At 46.1% G+C, this 15,794-nt stretch overlaps 1 protein-coding gene and 1 long non-coding RNA gene across 3 annotated transcripts in view; one reads left to right on the top strand and one right to left on the bottom strand.

The window, feature by feature from the left end:
• Positions 1-15,794, top strand: part of arhgap44b (Rho GTPase activating protein 44b) — a 44,797-nt gene that overhangs the window by 1,395 nt on the left and 27,608 nt on the right. The gene's annotated exons all lie outside the window — the stretch shown is intronic.
• LOC138406014 (uncharacterized) lies at positions 4,584-15,576 on the bottom strand. The gene is made up of 3 exons (XR_011239678.1): positions 14,628-15,576; positions 13,287-13,722; positions 4,584-12,151 (listed from the first exon to the last, which is right to left on the bottom strand). It is a non-coding gene; the product is annotated as an uncharacterized lncRNA (long non-coding RNA).

Here is a 15,794-nt window from a genome sequence, read left to right as displayed (position 1 = left end):
AACATGTCTGAAGATGAGGAGGAGCAGGGAGAAACGTGTGTGATGATGCTGAGGAGGAGCAGGGAGAAACGTGTGATGCTGAGGAGGAGCAGGGAGAAACGTGTGATGATGATGAGGAGCAGGGAGAAACATAGATGATGAGGAGGAACAGGTTGAAACATGTCTGAAGATGAGGAGGGGCAGGGAGAAACATGTGTGATGATGCTGAGGAGAAGCAGGGAGAAACGTGTGATGAGGAGGAGCAGGGAGAAGCGTGTGATGAGGAGGAGCAGGGAGAAGCGTGTGATGAGGAGGAGCAGGGAGAAGCGTGTGATGAGGAGGAGCAGGGAGAAGCGTGTGATGAGGAGGAGCAGGGAGAAGCGTGTGATGAGGAGGAGCAGGGCCCAGGCTGGGTCAGGACACACTGGACTGATGAACTGATTTGTATAAACATTTGTTGAACCCTGGAGTGGAGGCGTCTGTGCAGCCTCTCATGTGGACACGCTGACGAACACTGGAAACATTAATCTCAGTAAATCCACACGAGGCCGAATCAGAAACGTACGAGCGCTTTAGATCAACGTGCTGAGGTTTATGTGATTCGTGTTTTATCTCCGAGAAGCCGATGCTACGGATGAATCTACAGATTGTTCAGCTCTCGGTCGAGGCTCCGGTAAAGTGACGGTGACTTCACGTTAACGCGCTCCTCGTGTCTCTCGTTGTGTTCCAGTCGAGGAGGTGCAGCTCGATAGGTGTTGTCACGGCTCTCCTTCTATTTGTCAACCCCACCCTCCCCTTGTAACTAAAAGCCAATGTCATGTGTCAACACTACACCCTTGGCAATTTGGATCAAGTGTTGTTTAACCCTTTGTAATTGTTGCACGACAGGAACACAGACTCATTGTTGACATGCAGCCGGCAGAACTCGCTCCGGGTTCGTTGTTAAGTGCCCGATAACCAGTTTGTTTTGCTTGGCTGGCACAGAGAGAGGAGTGTGTGTGTGTGTGTGTGTGTGTGTGTCAGGATATCTCTTGGCTTGCTCACCCACGCTCACTGCAGGCAGGGCCGCTGATACAAATCAATGGAAAAGGTATTACTGCAGCTAATGCCCAGCAGAGCGGACTTGGCAGGAGGCCTCAGGAACCCTCGGAGAACATTTAGCCCAGCAGATTTTTTTTTTATTTTTCTGCTTTACCAGCGCTCAAAGGAACAAAAGCTCGAATGCACTTGTCAAAGATAAAAACCCGCCAATTATTTGTGCGCATAGAAACATCCTGCACACGACAACGTGTGTGTCAGGGCAGGAGGCCAGCTGCTGGTTTATTCCCCCTCATCTGCCCGAGCGGCGCAGCAGCAGAGCCCAGCGAGGCGGAACGTCCCAGTAATGAGTTTCAACCTGTATCGTAAGAAGCAGAACAGCCGGGGTAATTAGTCACATTTAGAGGGTAGAGACTCCAGCGCGACGCCTGACGGCTGGACGCTCAGGTCGTTGGTGAGATCTTCTCCGTGACCTTGGCAGCCGGTGTCGCCCGGAGTGTCGTGAGGATTTGAAAGCCCGAAGACATAATGGTAGTGTCCTTATGTCCCGTAGATTTACTTTACACTCTCTTCTGTGTTTTATCAGGAGATATGTTTGTGGTTATGTCCCGGATGTTTACTGTCGGTGTCTCCTCTGACAGGTCAAAGACAGTTTGAGTCACTGTAATGATGGAAAATGAAAAACTCCACAATGTGAATTTGCAGAAGACGTGGAACACATTGACTCAAATGCATCGTCTCTCTGCTTTTTAATTTATCTGCATTCTTATAGTTTATAGCTGTGAATAGATATTGTCCAAAATGTGTAACGGAACACGGAGTCTGAGTTTATTCAGAAGGACAGGAGTTCCATCCTCTCCATCATTATCGTTTTTTATTATAAGAGGCGAATCCAGAAATGTCTCTTTCTTCAACATTGTGTTTCGTGACATTTTCACTGATTTCCCAGAGAATAACTCATAAATATTGAAAACTTGTTAAGAGGACTGATATCGACGAGTGAGTGTAATCTGGTGCAGCTTGATTGAATATGAGGGGACGTGTGAAGCCTCAGCAGAACTACCAACTGTGTTTTACTATTCTCGTTCAATATCTATTTATACACCAGCCTCCAGTTAATAAGTCCAAACAGGAAGAGATAGAGTTGTTGACAAATACGTTAATGAGCACTTATATCTGCCTCCAACTCGTGCGTCCTGTACGTTCATCTAATTCAGTCTAATTCACTTGTATTGGTTTGGCCCATTAGCTGCATCATAGGATGAAACTGTGTCACGCTCATTTTCTCTCTGGTGCAGGGATTTGATTCTGTGATTTGATTATGGCAAAAGGAAATATTTATATTCTCTCTCTCTCTGTTGCTTTTATTTACCCTCGGAGAAACATTCAAAGCTCCTAAAATGCCCATCTGTCTTCATCGCGCACGCACATGAGCATCCTCAAACTAATGAAGCGTCTCCCCGCAGGACGACATTGCTGCATTGCTCCAGTTAACGATATAGGTCAAGAGAGGTTCAGACACAGTTAAATTCATCTCCCAAACAGTCAGCCCGCTCCATAATCCTGTGTAATGCTGCGTAAACTGTGGGACTGAATGAAAATGTGTAACTCTCCCCGAGCACAGCGAGGTTATGGCAGGAAGGGGACCGGCGTAATCCTCCTCTGGCTTCGTCACTTCTTCTGCAGAGTATTTTTAACTCATCTGCTCATTCACATATTTGTGTCGGCGATAAGCGAAAGAGGTTGTTGGACTCTGTAACATCTCTGCGTACAAACACTCCCGCAGAGCAGAGGATAGATGTTAGTCCGGGTTTAGTGAAGGAGGCTGAGGTGAAAAAGAATGTGTTGAAGAGAGGCTGGAAAATAGATTTCTAATCTCCACCAACATGGCCTCAGTGTCCATTAGTTTAGTTTTTCACATCCTGCGTGATTGTTTTCTCCATCACCGCTGAACCTAACGTCTGATTGATGGATGAACCTGCGGCCTGTGATTCTGGTGTTTTCTCCGTGAACCTCGAAGGCGTGCAGCTGATTTCTGGGCTTCGTTGTTACTTTTCCCTTCAATAAACCACGAGGAAGAACTTGTTGGGCCGTATCTGACACCCCCCCCCCCCCCCCCCCGACACGCTCGCAGACCCCTGCTCCAGTCTGTGACACAGTTTAATCTGCTGGAGCTGGAAGCTAAAGAAGTTTCATGCTGTGATTCGTGGAAGAAATAAACTGCAACGGCCAACGTGCTAGTTCTGCAACAACGTCTGCGGCTTCGTGCACTGAGCCGTCAGAGACTTCAGATTTGGAAATATCTGAAGTCTGGACGTGCAGATCATCACTGGGTCAAGTCTCCTGATTGAGTGGAGATTTGTGAACTGCAGGAAAGTCCAGATATTCTGATTGTGTCTGTTCGTCTTGAAATCCTCACTCCCTCGCCCCCCAGCTGCAAAACCCGTTATCTGTGTCGGTCTGGACGGTTCGTCAACACAGAGATTCAAAGTTTTGCTCCTGTTTTTATTAGAAACGGCTCCATAGAGATCAACCTAATTTACTCTGGTGTGTTTTTTTTATCTTCCTCGACTGCTGGACCATTCAGCTGAAAGATAATAAACCCATTTGTCAGACCTGGTGCTGCACGTGTGTTAATTACAGCAGCATCGTCGGGATTTGATAATTGATCTCCCTTTATTTGGAACGCCATCAGTATTCATGGCGTGGCAGCAGTAACAGTGGGGAAATGAAATGATTTCGGTTGGTGCTGATGAGGCCAGGTCAGCGCAGCGGCTTCCGTGAGCTGACGAGGGTGAGAGGGTAAAGAAGGAGAGGCCGGACTAACAGGACCTGACATGGATGACATTTTGTTTACAGCGGGGAAGTGTTGCAGCTCTCCGGGCTCCTCGGAGGTGTTGAGGAAAGGTTTTATTATGAGCATCATTACGGGCATTACTGTTGACCAGGAGAGACGTGTGTGTGTCTGTGTGTGTCTGTGTGTGTGTGTGTTTTTTTAACTGATCTACAGGAGCACGAGATGTTTTCCACCTCTAGGTATCAACATTAAACATTTCTTTCTTCTCATACTCGTTTCTGAGCCTCCCCCGTCGCTCTGGTTCTTCTCCGTCCTCTCTGTCCGGCAGCTTCTCAATCCTTCAGTGTAAACTTCACTTTGAAACGATGCTCTGCAGCTTCACCCTGAAGGTAATTAGCAGAGGAACAGGAGACGACAAATGAGCCTCCTTTGACACGAAGAGCAGAAATAATAGAACTGGATCGTGTTTTGGATCAGAGAGGTTTGCCGCAGATTTAGGGGTTAAAAGTGGGAAGTTTTCTCTTCCCGTCTGTCATTGTTCTGCTGGGACGTCGGGTTCGTGGGTGAAAGTGAGGGAGTCACTAAGGGAGATGTCAATGCCAGTGGAGCGTTATGGAAGTCGCTGGAGTGTGATGATGGAGACGCTGCTTCGGTTTGTTGCAGAGCCACCGAGGAGCCGGCCTCCTCCTCCTCCTCCTCCTCCTCCTCCTCCTCCTCCTCTTCATCTGCTGCTGCTGACGGCAGAGAATCTGGAAAACGTCTTGACAGGAAGTTATTTCACTGACGTATAGAAGCAAAGACGAAGTTTGTACATCGGACGCTCTGCACCATTCAGGTACATTAACTTGAGAGCAGCTGCTTGTTTCTTGTGCTCATCCATCAACTTATTCTATCAGGGAAGTCGCTTAAGGCTTCAAATGAACCCGGCGACTTTTATACCGTTAAATCTCGATTCACGGCCGAGTATTTTGCCAACGCTTTCAGGACGGTTGTGCGAAACGTCTCAGACGCTGCGTCCTTGTCTGTTTGTCGGCTCTTGACCCACAGACCCAGAGCAGGTTGTAAAACCAGAATCAGGCCTCAGTGGATTCTCTGTGTTGGCTCGTGTTTGTGTGCAGCGCAGTGAGCAGCAAAGAAACCGAGTTGGTAATTGAGTGTGTGTGTGCGTGACCACTGCTGGGACACACCCACGTTACTGTGGCGACCAGGGTCTCTCAGTTTTGTCGTGGCTGACTCCAACCCACCCTCCAACTATCCTGTGCGTCCAGCGCCACAGCTGAGCCGTCCTGGAAACATAAGCTCAGCTGCTGTTGGGTCCCACCTCGCTTCAAAACATGCCACAGCCCCTGAGGAGCATTAAACTGAAGCCTGAGCGTGAACTGGACAGGAAATGACATCAGGAGGCTGGGATGGGGGTTTTGGTGGAGGGGCAGCAACGCCCCCACAGCTCCAGCGGTACATTTCCACTCTTGTAATGGACGCTAATTGGGAGCCAGAGTGGTGTCTCATACAGAGCTGTCAGAGTTTAGCCGAGCTGCCAAGAGAAAACGCAACGAGTCAAACTTCTGTTTTTCTTCTTCTTTCTTCGCAAAACCGAGCGCTCACGTTGACGAGGGACCACGAGAAAACATCTCTGAACCGTGATGGGAAAGAAAAAAAACTTCTCCGGACTTTGGGTCACGTCTGAGAACGACTTATGGTTTGAAGTGTTCGACATTAAAAGCAGATCAGAGATGTAGATTTAAATATCTCCAGACTTTTAGGCGTTCTCCCTCGTTATTTCCACATGATCTCGTTTCGCCCGCTCTGATTCGTTACCCGCTCTTATGTGAGAGATGTGTTTTCACTCGTTTCTTGTCGCCTTCCTCTGCCTCAGCTTTTCTGTCTTCAGTGAGATTTCCCTTCAGAAAGAGAAATGATGCAGAAAAACACCACAGTGAGATAGTTTGACTAATTTCTTCTGTAAAATCAAACTTTATTCATGTGTGTGTGTGTGTGTGTGTGAGATATTGGGCCTCATGCAAGAACCATTCCAGATTTCTTCTTCAGACGTGTCTGGGGACGACTGGGTTGATTGTTAATTGTTGCCATGGAAGCGGTTTTCAGATCATTAACCCACAAATTCCCAAATATGAGAGAATAAATTCCCAACCAGTTGATCTTCCTGAAACCATCACAACCGACATGAAGTCCCTGGAGTCGAGTCAGAGGAGAAACCCTCAGCTGAAGGTGTGGCCACCCTCCCTCCTCCTGCTGTAGCTGCTGCCTCGGTGCCACCGCTCCTATCTATGTCTGTTAAACTTTAATGAGGACTCAAACCCTCGGTGCTCAGGTGTCAGCGCCTCAGTGTGGTGTGAGACGAGGGGCAGGGGTGAAGAGGGCAGCGTCACACGAGAAATTACAAACAAACTGAAAATAATCATTCGTTTCAATCATTGAGTGTTACGGGTATATCATTTTACATTTCCTTACCATTACATCTTAAAGTGTTTCTTATTTACTATTACTCACTGTTTATTCCTCTAACATTGCACCTTTCCCCGTTGTGAATATCTTATCTTATCTAATTCATCATTAAACTAACAATCATCAGCTTCTCACCTTGACAGGAGCTAAAACTAGCTGCTTGCACAATATTGATGATCATGAACTGAACATTTGAGTCACTTCGGGTCGTTGTTATCACACCGATGCAGCTCATCAGTAATTTGATGCTAAGAAACGTCATGATTGACAGCTGAGACGGACTCATCATTGTTAAAACACGTGCACCGATTGGCCCTCGACGCTGTGGCTCCACCCCCACGATCTTCACTGTGCAGACACGTTCACATCTGAGATCGTTTGTCTTCATTTCTGGACAGTGGGAGGAAGTGCAGACACGTCGAACGTCTTCATTCACAGTCTGTAAATGTGATGAATGATGGTTTAACACTCGTCGTAGCAAGATTTCTGCTTTGAGTACTTTCATTTTTCATGCTTTCAGTTCAATTACCAGATTTTAGAGAGTATTTTTACGGTGCATCCTTGATCTGATTACTTCCTCCACCACTCCTCCCTCATAAGATGATCTGTTAAATACTATTCAAGCTGCAGTTGTTTGTGTTTTTAATCAGAGTGTTTCCTCCACACACGTCTTCTGTCTGCTCATGTGCTAAATGATCTTTTCCAAACCACAGCAGCCGTCCAAAATAAAATGTTATTCTCGGCGCTCAGTGTTAATTGTCCTCAAACAAAATGCAAATGGGTTTTTTGCTGCCGGTGAAATAAACCAGTAAACTGGAAAAAGTGGGACAAACACAGAAATCCTGAGTTTAGATGTTGGATCAGCTTCATCTTTTTCAAACTAAAACACAAACTGTCTTTCCACCAACAACAACCATCTGAAGATGTTTCTATTATTCCCAAAACACACAAAGACCAGTATTTAATTCTTCATTAAGCTCGACTGTTCTTTTGTGATAAATATGGTGTGAATCGTTGCCAAGCTGCATCAGAATCACGAGATGATGATGAGTCACTTGTTTTTGGTATCATCACAATCACGTCATTGTTGCTGTGCGTGAAGAAGAAGAAGTAAAAACATTATCTGGGGTTCAGTAGAGTTCTCCTTATAAAATACAATGTACAGATCCTGTTTTATAATAGATCCTATGACGTGACGAAGCGTCTCCGCTGACAGAAGCTTCTTCGGGAGCTTGTTGTGAATCACACACGTTCTCTGAGACGAGGATCCTGCTGTGAAGCTTCAGGTCCAAAGTAACGGAGTCAAATCCACTTTGACAACAGTCACTCGGGCGTTTCATCGCACACCTGAAGACACGCTCCTGTCTGTGTGTTTGTGTTCCCGCTGCTGACGGGACGTCTCCTGTTTTAGCTCCATGCACTCCAGTTACCCTCTCGTCAAAAATACGCTGCGTGTGAGAGTAATCGACGGAGCAGCTCCGGGTGGAATGAATTTGACTACATGTCTCTATTTAGTCTTGGACACAAGAAGGGATCTGCTCTGCTCGGCTGCTGAGGAAAGGTTGTTCCCATGGTAATGAAAAGTATCTGAATCAGTGGAGATCACCAGATGATAAGAACTTTAGCTTTTTTCAGACAATACACTTTGGAAAATGTCTGAAAAACATCAATGTCGACTCATCAAGAGTCCAAACTGGAACATGCTCACACCGTTATCTGGTTTTTTTTGACATGTGAGACACAAATATTTGACACTTTGAAGTAAATCAATGTTTCACTGTAGTAAATTTCCTGTTGTGTGACTAACGGATTGTTCTGCCTTCAGCTTCAGATGCAACTGTAGCTCTGGGCTGAATAAAAATACCCGAGAATTTCATCTCACAGGAACCAAAAGCTGCAGAAATGTGCAGATTGTTGATTCTCAGTGGGATTGGCACATCGCAGGCTTTTCTCTTCACTCCAATACGGAGTCTTGAAATACCCATTGCATTGTCGGCATTGCATAATTTAAAATACACATGTGGTTCGGCAGCAGCTGAGTCATGGAGGTGACTCCTAAAATACTTCGGCTCCAGGAAGCTCACGACTCTTCTAAAGGGAAACATCTGACTTCAAGATGATGTTCAGACTGAGACATCCATGGTTTTAGACTTTTTAAATACCGAGACACGGGATTTAAATAGTTCCACCGCTGTTAACGTGGGCTCTTGTTATTATTGTCAGGGATTAAATGAGCCGTACCGCTTCTCCAGCACCTTCCATTAATAATCCAATACATCTGATTGGCTGTGGCACACACAATAATGTCGAGCAGCGGCGTCCCAGTGGGCAAGTGGACTGTCAAAAACGAATCCTCCACGTTTACCCGCAGCCTGTCAGCATCTGTAAGAGCCTGAATCTGCGAGGTCTGTGATTTCCAAACGTTGATTTCCAGCAGCTTCGGAGGGAAACAGACAAACGATGTTGTTCTGCTGAGTCAGATCAGAAAATGCTTTTATTACCAGACGTTCTTCAAAGTGGGAGGCCGCTCAGTTTCGAGGGAGCGAAATATGACATCAGTTTTGAAAAGAGGATGAATAACAAGTTGAATTCTGTGTGATTGTGATAAAGACGTGGTTCAGAGGTCCAGTCGTTCTTATGCTAAAGTAAACTCTTGATTTTCTACTGTGAAGATTTGGCGAAGAAAGACTTTGTCTTGTGTAACGAGACTTGACCCTGGACGCTTCAGATCCGTGGTTCATGCCCGTTTGTCCACAGGGTGAAAGATACTGTGGATGTTGTCGATCATGCGTATCGAGGTTTGGTGTCAGCACCTCGTGCTCTGTTGTGACTGTGACAGCGTCTGTGGAGCTGATTTACTGTCTGTGTGTCGTCATACGTTGGCTTCAAGGTCTTCCTGTGTACGTGACGGCTGCTTCACTGAGGCGTTCACTCATTACTGATGCAGGACGACCCAGAGGCTGGTGGTTGCGATGACCGAGTGGGAAGTTTGCGTTTATCAGACGGCTGCTCAGTGGAACTATTTATAGTGTTCAGTTAAACGCCTGAAATAAAATCTGGGGTTAAAACAAGCTCAAGACATTTTCAGGTTTTTATTCTACGAAGTAAAAAAACATCACTTGTGAGTAAGTCTGTATCTGTCATATAAAAAAGGCGGATGCTGACAAACCCAAAAACTGATCTTCTCACTTTTCCAACAGCGTCTTTGTGTTTAAACTCACATTCTTCCTCAAAGCTTCTTTTCCAGTTTGATGTTATGACGCACGTGAAACAGCCGTGAATGTTTGTGTTCTCTTAGTTTTTTTACATCATGGGAACAACTTGCAACAAGGTTTTTTCGTATCGTGCCAGATGCAACACTGGCAGGACGACGCGCGGTGAGAGAGCTTCTCGGTTTTATGGCGTGTTTGTGACGCGGAGGAGGAAAAAACAGAAACTCCTCTGCTGGTGATGAGGGAAGGAGTCAGTTTACCCGTGTTGAATAAACCTGACCCGTACAAGAGGAAAGAATTTTGCGGAAGCAGCAAGAACCAAATCAAATTAGAAGTTGGAAGCTTAGTTTTGGTTGAAGTCGTGCAGCAGAGATGTAATTCATTCATCGCCCGACTTGAAGTGATTCCTGGAGTTTCTCCACACTCGGTCGGCCTCGGCGTCCAGGCAGCGGGGGAAGTAAATGATGCAGGCGATGACTCACAGAGGCTTCCCCTCCTCCTCCTCCTCCCTCCTCCGTCTCTCTCCTCCCGTCTCGTCTCTAACGTCTCAGGGTGGATTTCAGCAGCTGACTGAAGCAGCGATGAACACATATAATGGAAAATGTCATTTATGTAACGCTGTAAATAAAGATTAGTTCCGTTGCTGTGGACGAGAAAGGTTACAGACGTTTGGTTTTCTCTGCAGCTTTGAAGCTAAAATTCACACAAATGACATTAAAGTGTAAACATGACAGTTACATGGGAAATGTTATGAGCTAGTCTTTCTGGTTTCATTGTCTTGCAGTCAAACACACGTTGCTTATCACTGACCGTCAGATCATCATTTCAGAAGAATTTCAGTCGTACAAGGAACAAATGTAAATACAATTAATATCATCATACTCATCTCAATCTTATTTTTGTGATTTCTTTGCTGTGGCTGCATATTTAGTTCATCGGTGGCCCTCGTTTGTTGAGCGAGTACTTACTTCGGTGTGAAACCGATGGCCCTGCAGAGACGCTCCCTGAATGACATGTAGCTGAGAGGAGCAACATATGCTCGGTAACAACGTGGCAGGTGCTCTTCCCGCCGCATGTGGAGAAGCAGACTTTCTCCGGTGTGTCTCCTCCCAACACTAACGCAGACTTTCTGTTTTCACGCTGCAGAACAGTGGCAGCTCTCTTGTAGCCTCACCTCTGCCTTTTCTCACGTTGCTCCAGTGTTGAAGCATATTAGCTCGTGTGTGTGTGTGTGTGTGTGTGTGTGTGTGTGTGTGTGTGTGCAGCCTGAGGGCCTCTCCTCTAAAGGCATCTGCTGCCCGGTTGGAGAGCCTCACTCTGCCTGATGAAATCACAGCTGACGTTTTGCAAACACAGAATGCGTCCAGCTCTTCAGCCACTGACGGATTATGTTTTTCTGCACAGAGCAGAATACGTTGAATTATCCTCACCTCTGTGCTTCATCCCTCCCCCCCCCCCTCATCCTCCTGCGTCAGCCACATTTTCTGGCTCCTGATGAGCATCGGTGTAAAACGTGTTTAACGCCATCGCACTGACAACTGAGAGTGAAAGGGGAGAATCATCCAGAGGAACACGACGGACGCGTTGTTTGTTTTCTGCTGTCTTTAAAATATTCAGTGTTGCCCGATGCAGCGCTGCCAAACACAACAGAAGCTTCCATCCTGATCGGCAGCGATAACAGCGATGAATATTTCACCGTTACAGAATGTGGAATGTGGGTCGCAACGAGGAAGTGAGGCCTTGCGGGGAGCGCCATAAATATCTCTCCCTTCTCTATCTGATTTTAATGGTTAAGCGTTATTAGGGGGGTGTGTGTGTGTGTGTGTGTGTGTGTGTAGCTCACTGTAACAGAAACCCAGAGGAGCTGAGAGGAGCCAGAGGCAAAGTGTTGCTTCATCTGCACGAGATATTTCTTATTTCCATTTGATTGGTTGTTGTGAAAATGCAAAGACAGAAAAATAAGTGCAGGACGAGCAGCTGATGATCATCTTCGTGGTCTCTTTGGTCAGACCCGTTATATATTTTGCCATGTAGCGTAGACTCTACTGGTTTCATTATTTTAACATGGAGGCATTTGGACATTACCATAAAAACCACAGGCTGTAAAGAAAGATGGACGACAGGTCTCCACTCTGGTTGAACGCTGCCATCTTGTGCATTTGGAGAGCGGGAGAAGTTGGGATCTGTGAATGCAGCTGGGCAGCGAGGTCCCATCGATACAAGCACTCGACCAACAGGATCAAATAAACAATTCAGCTTACTACGCTAATCAGAAACTAAATACTTCCATGATGTGTACTTTGACTTTTGAATCTGGTCCATGTCGGAGTTTATGACCATGACGCATGTCGTGTCATATCTTTATTTACAGTCCACAATAAAAAAGCTGCTTCAGTCACAAATGGTTTAAAATATAATAAACCTCCAGATAATAATTCATCAAAGTGAGAAATGAGTGAGTCACAGTTTTTTGTCTCACAGAGACTCGGGGTCCACCTGCTGTTCTGCGTGTGGACACGACGAGTGAAACTGAATGTGCGTTCATGCGTCCTCAGCTGTCACATACGTCGACCTCTTGCTATGTTATCTCATCTTGCATCTTCTCCAGGATGCGAAGCCACATTCTCTCCTGCTGCTGCCGTCACCTCGACCCTGTAACCTGTAACTCAAACAGTGACAGAGGCTTTCACAACAAACCGCAGCGTAGCACATGCTCTTATTATGAAATGATCTATGTACTCGTGTACTCGCTCTCGTCTCCAGTGGTTTTTCTTTTGCAGTAAAGGAAAACATGTTTTAGTTTGTTCAGGTGACTTTAAGTCTGACTACTTTCTAAACTGCGTCATATTTAAATAATAATAATAATGTATAAGTTAAGTCACAGGCTTTGAAAAGTTTATTCAAAGACCTTAGAAATAGCATTAAAGCTGCATTCTTTGAATTATGGCCACTGGGGGGCAGCAGAACAAGTAAGAACTGTAAACAAAACGTTATTAACTCTAAAACTTTATCAAACATTATTTTATTGTTATATAAAATGATGATTACAGCAGCTTTATCACGTCCTTTACATTAGAGTCCAGGGTTTTTTGCATTTTAACCGAAGTGGCTGCTCACTCAGAGACGCAGCAGCTCAGGTGTTTAATGCAACTATGAACAAACACGATGCTCAACGGTGTCGTCCAACACGGACACAGTCGCCTTGTTGTGTTGAATGTTGTCTCTCTCGTTCTGTAAAATTCTTCCAGGCACAGATTTATGGCGTCTGCATCACATCTTGTGCACTGTGTTGGTTACGTGGTTTCCTGCCACACAGATGTTTATTCATCGACCAGCGCAGATGTTTAGAGCCGACAGAATCCAAGGACGTGGGCGTGACACTCGAACTGATTTTTACATCCATGGCACTCACCAAAGTTTCATTTTGTGATGTTCATTTAAACCAGTTAAGCTGCTCAGTTCACTGTGGAGCCTCGTGAAGCTTCGGTCGGCTAAGATTAGACCCCAGCAGCGTGTGTGTGTGTGTGTGTGTGCGACCACATGTGTCCTCCTGTGTGTGTATATATTTGATGTGTACATGTGCTCGGCTGTAACACAGGGCCTGGTGCTGCCGCTGACAGAGATGCAGCGCTGTGTGACAGCGGTGGATTTCCCAAGGCGGCCATTAGCCAGATGCACACGAGGACACATCAGAGCGTGTCTTTACATCAGTCGGGAGGTGCTGGGTGTGTAGCTCTGTGCACCAGTGTGGGTTTTTTTTATTTTCTGATGTGTGCGTCTGTGTCAGAACGTACCTTCAGTTCTATTTTAGTTTTTCCGTCACCATGCAGGCCACCATCATTTCTAGAGGAAAATGTAGGTTAGAGTGAAAATCAACCAATCACTGTTCAGCTCCGTGTTCTTTAAACTGTCTGTCGATCCACATCAGACGCAGCTCGTCTCTTTAAAGTTTCATTTCTCTTGTCAGGACGGGAAAAGAAACTTAATTTTGATTTTCTGATCCAGACTTAGAGGATGAATAACTTCTTACACACAGTGAACACAGAGAGCACATATCTCTGTTAGAGACTGTTTCCTCTCACGTATGTGGAAAGTTTTGAACGGACACTTTTACTGTTGCTGTGTTGGTCCGGGTCTGTTTTCTTTCTCGGTAGTTTCACATCAATGGAAATCTTGATGCCACCACACATGAAGTTCTTTCAGGGATGTCATCATTTCTGTGTTGATTTACTGAAATGCAAAATATCAAAAAGTGGGAAAATTATTATTCTCTCTGACAAACAGACCAAAATATATTCTTATAATTTTGTAGGGTTAATAAATAAATCTGGAATCTGCAAATCATTGGTAGTTTTGCTGAAACAGCTCAAGAAGAAGACAAACGACTAGTGAACTACATCAGTTGTCGGTCGAATGTGTTTCGTTGTGATCGGTGTTAAACCTCCGTGTGCTGTCGTGAAATATGAGGAACTCACTTTTATCTACCTTTAGGGACAGGACCAGGTTTAATTAAACTGGAAACATGTTTATATATGTGCCTTCATTTTATAATTTGAAGTTATTTATGACCAGTCCACACAATAAATAACTTAATTCTACAAAAATCCGTCTGGTTTTAATCTGCTTGGTTCATGGCGGATCTTTAAATCTGGTGGAAACACTGAAGACTCGAGGTCGTGCTCATCGTCTTGGAGAAACATGAATGGGTCACACCTAAAGACTTTGATTTGAAAATCAGCAAGAGGAAATGACCTCGTGCTGAAATCAGCACGGGTCACGTTTCCTCATAGAATGTCGCTCTCAGACGTGTGAGAGGACGAAGGCGGAGGCTGCATGATGGAGGAGGAGGAACAAGGTCAGTGGTATCCACAGCGACGGCTCAGCCTCACTCCTCTGATGGAAACGTCGGGACAAAAGCAGAGAAATGAGCCTCCGTCAGTCCTGGGCTCTCGCTGCTGGCCTCCAAACACTCCATTTAAAACCGCAGGGCTCGTCTCAGTTTGACAATGCTGTCACAGCTCCAGCGCCCTGCACCACATTGTCTCCTCCCGCCTGTCACCTGCCTGAGTTATTTCACGGCTCCTGCAGCGCCAACATAATTATGAAGGTGTTGTTGTTTGCAAGGAACTTCTCACCCTCGGTACTTTCTGGAAGCGATTACTGGGCGTTTGTCGTCTCCCTTCCAGTCCCCCTGCCGACTGTTATTAGTCATTCTGTGTAATTGTCGAGTACGATGAGAACTTGGCAGGCGAGCGTCGCTGCAGAGACGAGTCCGACGAGCTGTCCTCTCCCTCGGCTGCCAGAACGCTGCCGGGACAGTTCACAGTGAGAGACGAGAGGCGGCAGAAGTTTAGAGAGACGCAAGGATTGAGAGCTGGATGGGGATAAAACTACCAGACCCCTCGTACACCCCCCCCACTGGCTCTGACCCAACCCCTGTTGTGAGGAGTGGGGGCGTGGAGGATGGTGGTGTTCGGGGGATAAACACGACGCGTCCGTAAGCGGGAGGAAAAACAGCCACCTCACCAGATGTTCCATTTTCTGTCTGAGAGCTCTTGCGGAATTCGTTAGCATGCATTAGCATCTAACAGCAGACGGACTAATCGGCCAGCAGGGTTTTATCTGTGAAGTCTGCCCGCTCGTAAATAATGTCCCTGCTCCTTTAGATTCAAGTCGTGTTGTTGATCTAATGGAATGGTTCCCAAACTGTGGCTGACGGCCCCCGAGGGGTCACAAGGTCAACACTGAGGGGCAGCAGTGAACGGACATAAGGATGTGGGATAGGTTGGCCCCGAGAAGGTCGCAGGACGTGTTTGAGCCTTCGACGCAGGACGGTCTGGACAGGGTTGAGATTCTGACTCATTTGATTGAAAACACAACAAAATCGATGACTTGAGGAGGTGATTAGTGGATCAGTCGTTAAAAGTTTCAGAGCGCTCACTCGGCTCTTTCCTACGATTTGTTGAGACGACTGTATTTTTAGCCTCGCTGAAATATTGATACCATCAAACCACGACCCATTAAATGTTCGGCCTGTGTGGCAGCAGCTCCTCGTTTCTAAAGAAACATTTAAATCACACAAGCAGCGTCTAGTTTTGTAAATACTCGGTAAATGCTCTATTCCGTGTCATCGATAATAATGCCATGAGAAGTTTTCTCTCGGTGGCAGAAGGCGACGAGTGAATCGCTGGAGGCTTTAAAGAAAGTGCGCGACCTCCCACCGGTTGATTTTACTTTTCAAGGCTTCTCTGTGTTGTTGCCTCCTGAGGGCCGAGGTAGTCCGGGTGAATCCGGAATGAGTC

This window comes from Paralichthys olivaceus, chromosome 21 (genome assembly GCF_024713975.1).
Source record: "Paralichthys olivaceus isolate ysfri-2021 chromosome 21, ASM2471397v2, whole genome shotgun sequence".
Taxonomy (NCBI): Eukaryota; Metazoa; Chordata; class Actinopteri; order Pleuronectiformes; family Paralichthyidae; genus Paralichthys; species Paralichthys olivaceus.
The sequence above is the reverse complement of the archived record's forward strand: the minus strand, read 5'-3'. Positions and strand labels throughout refer to the sequence as shown.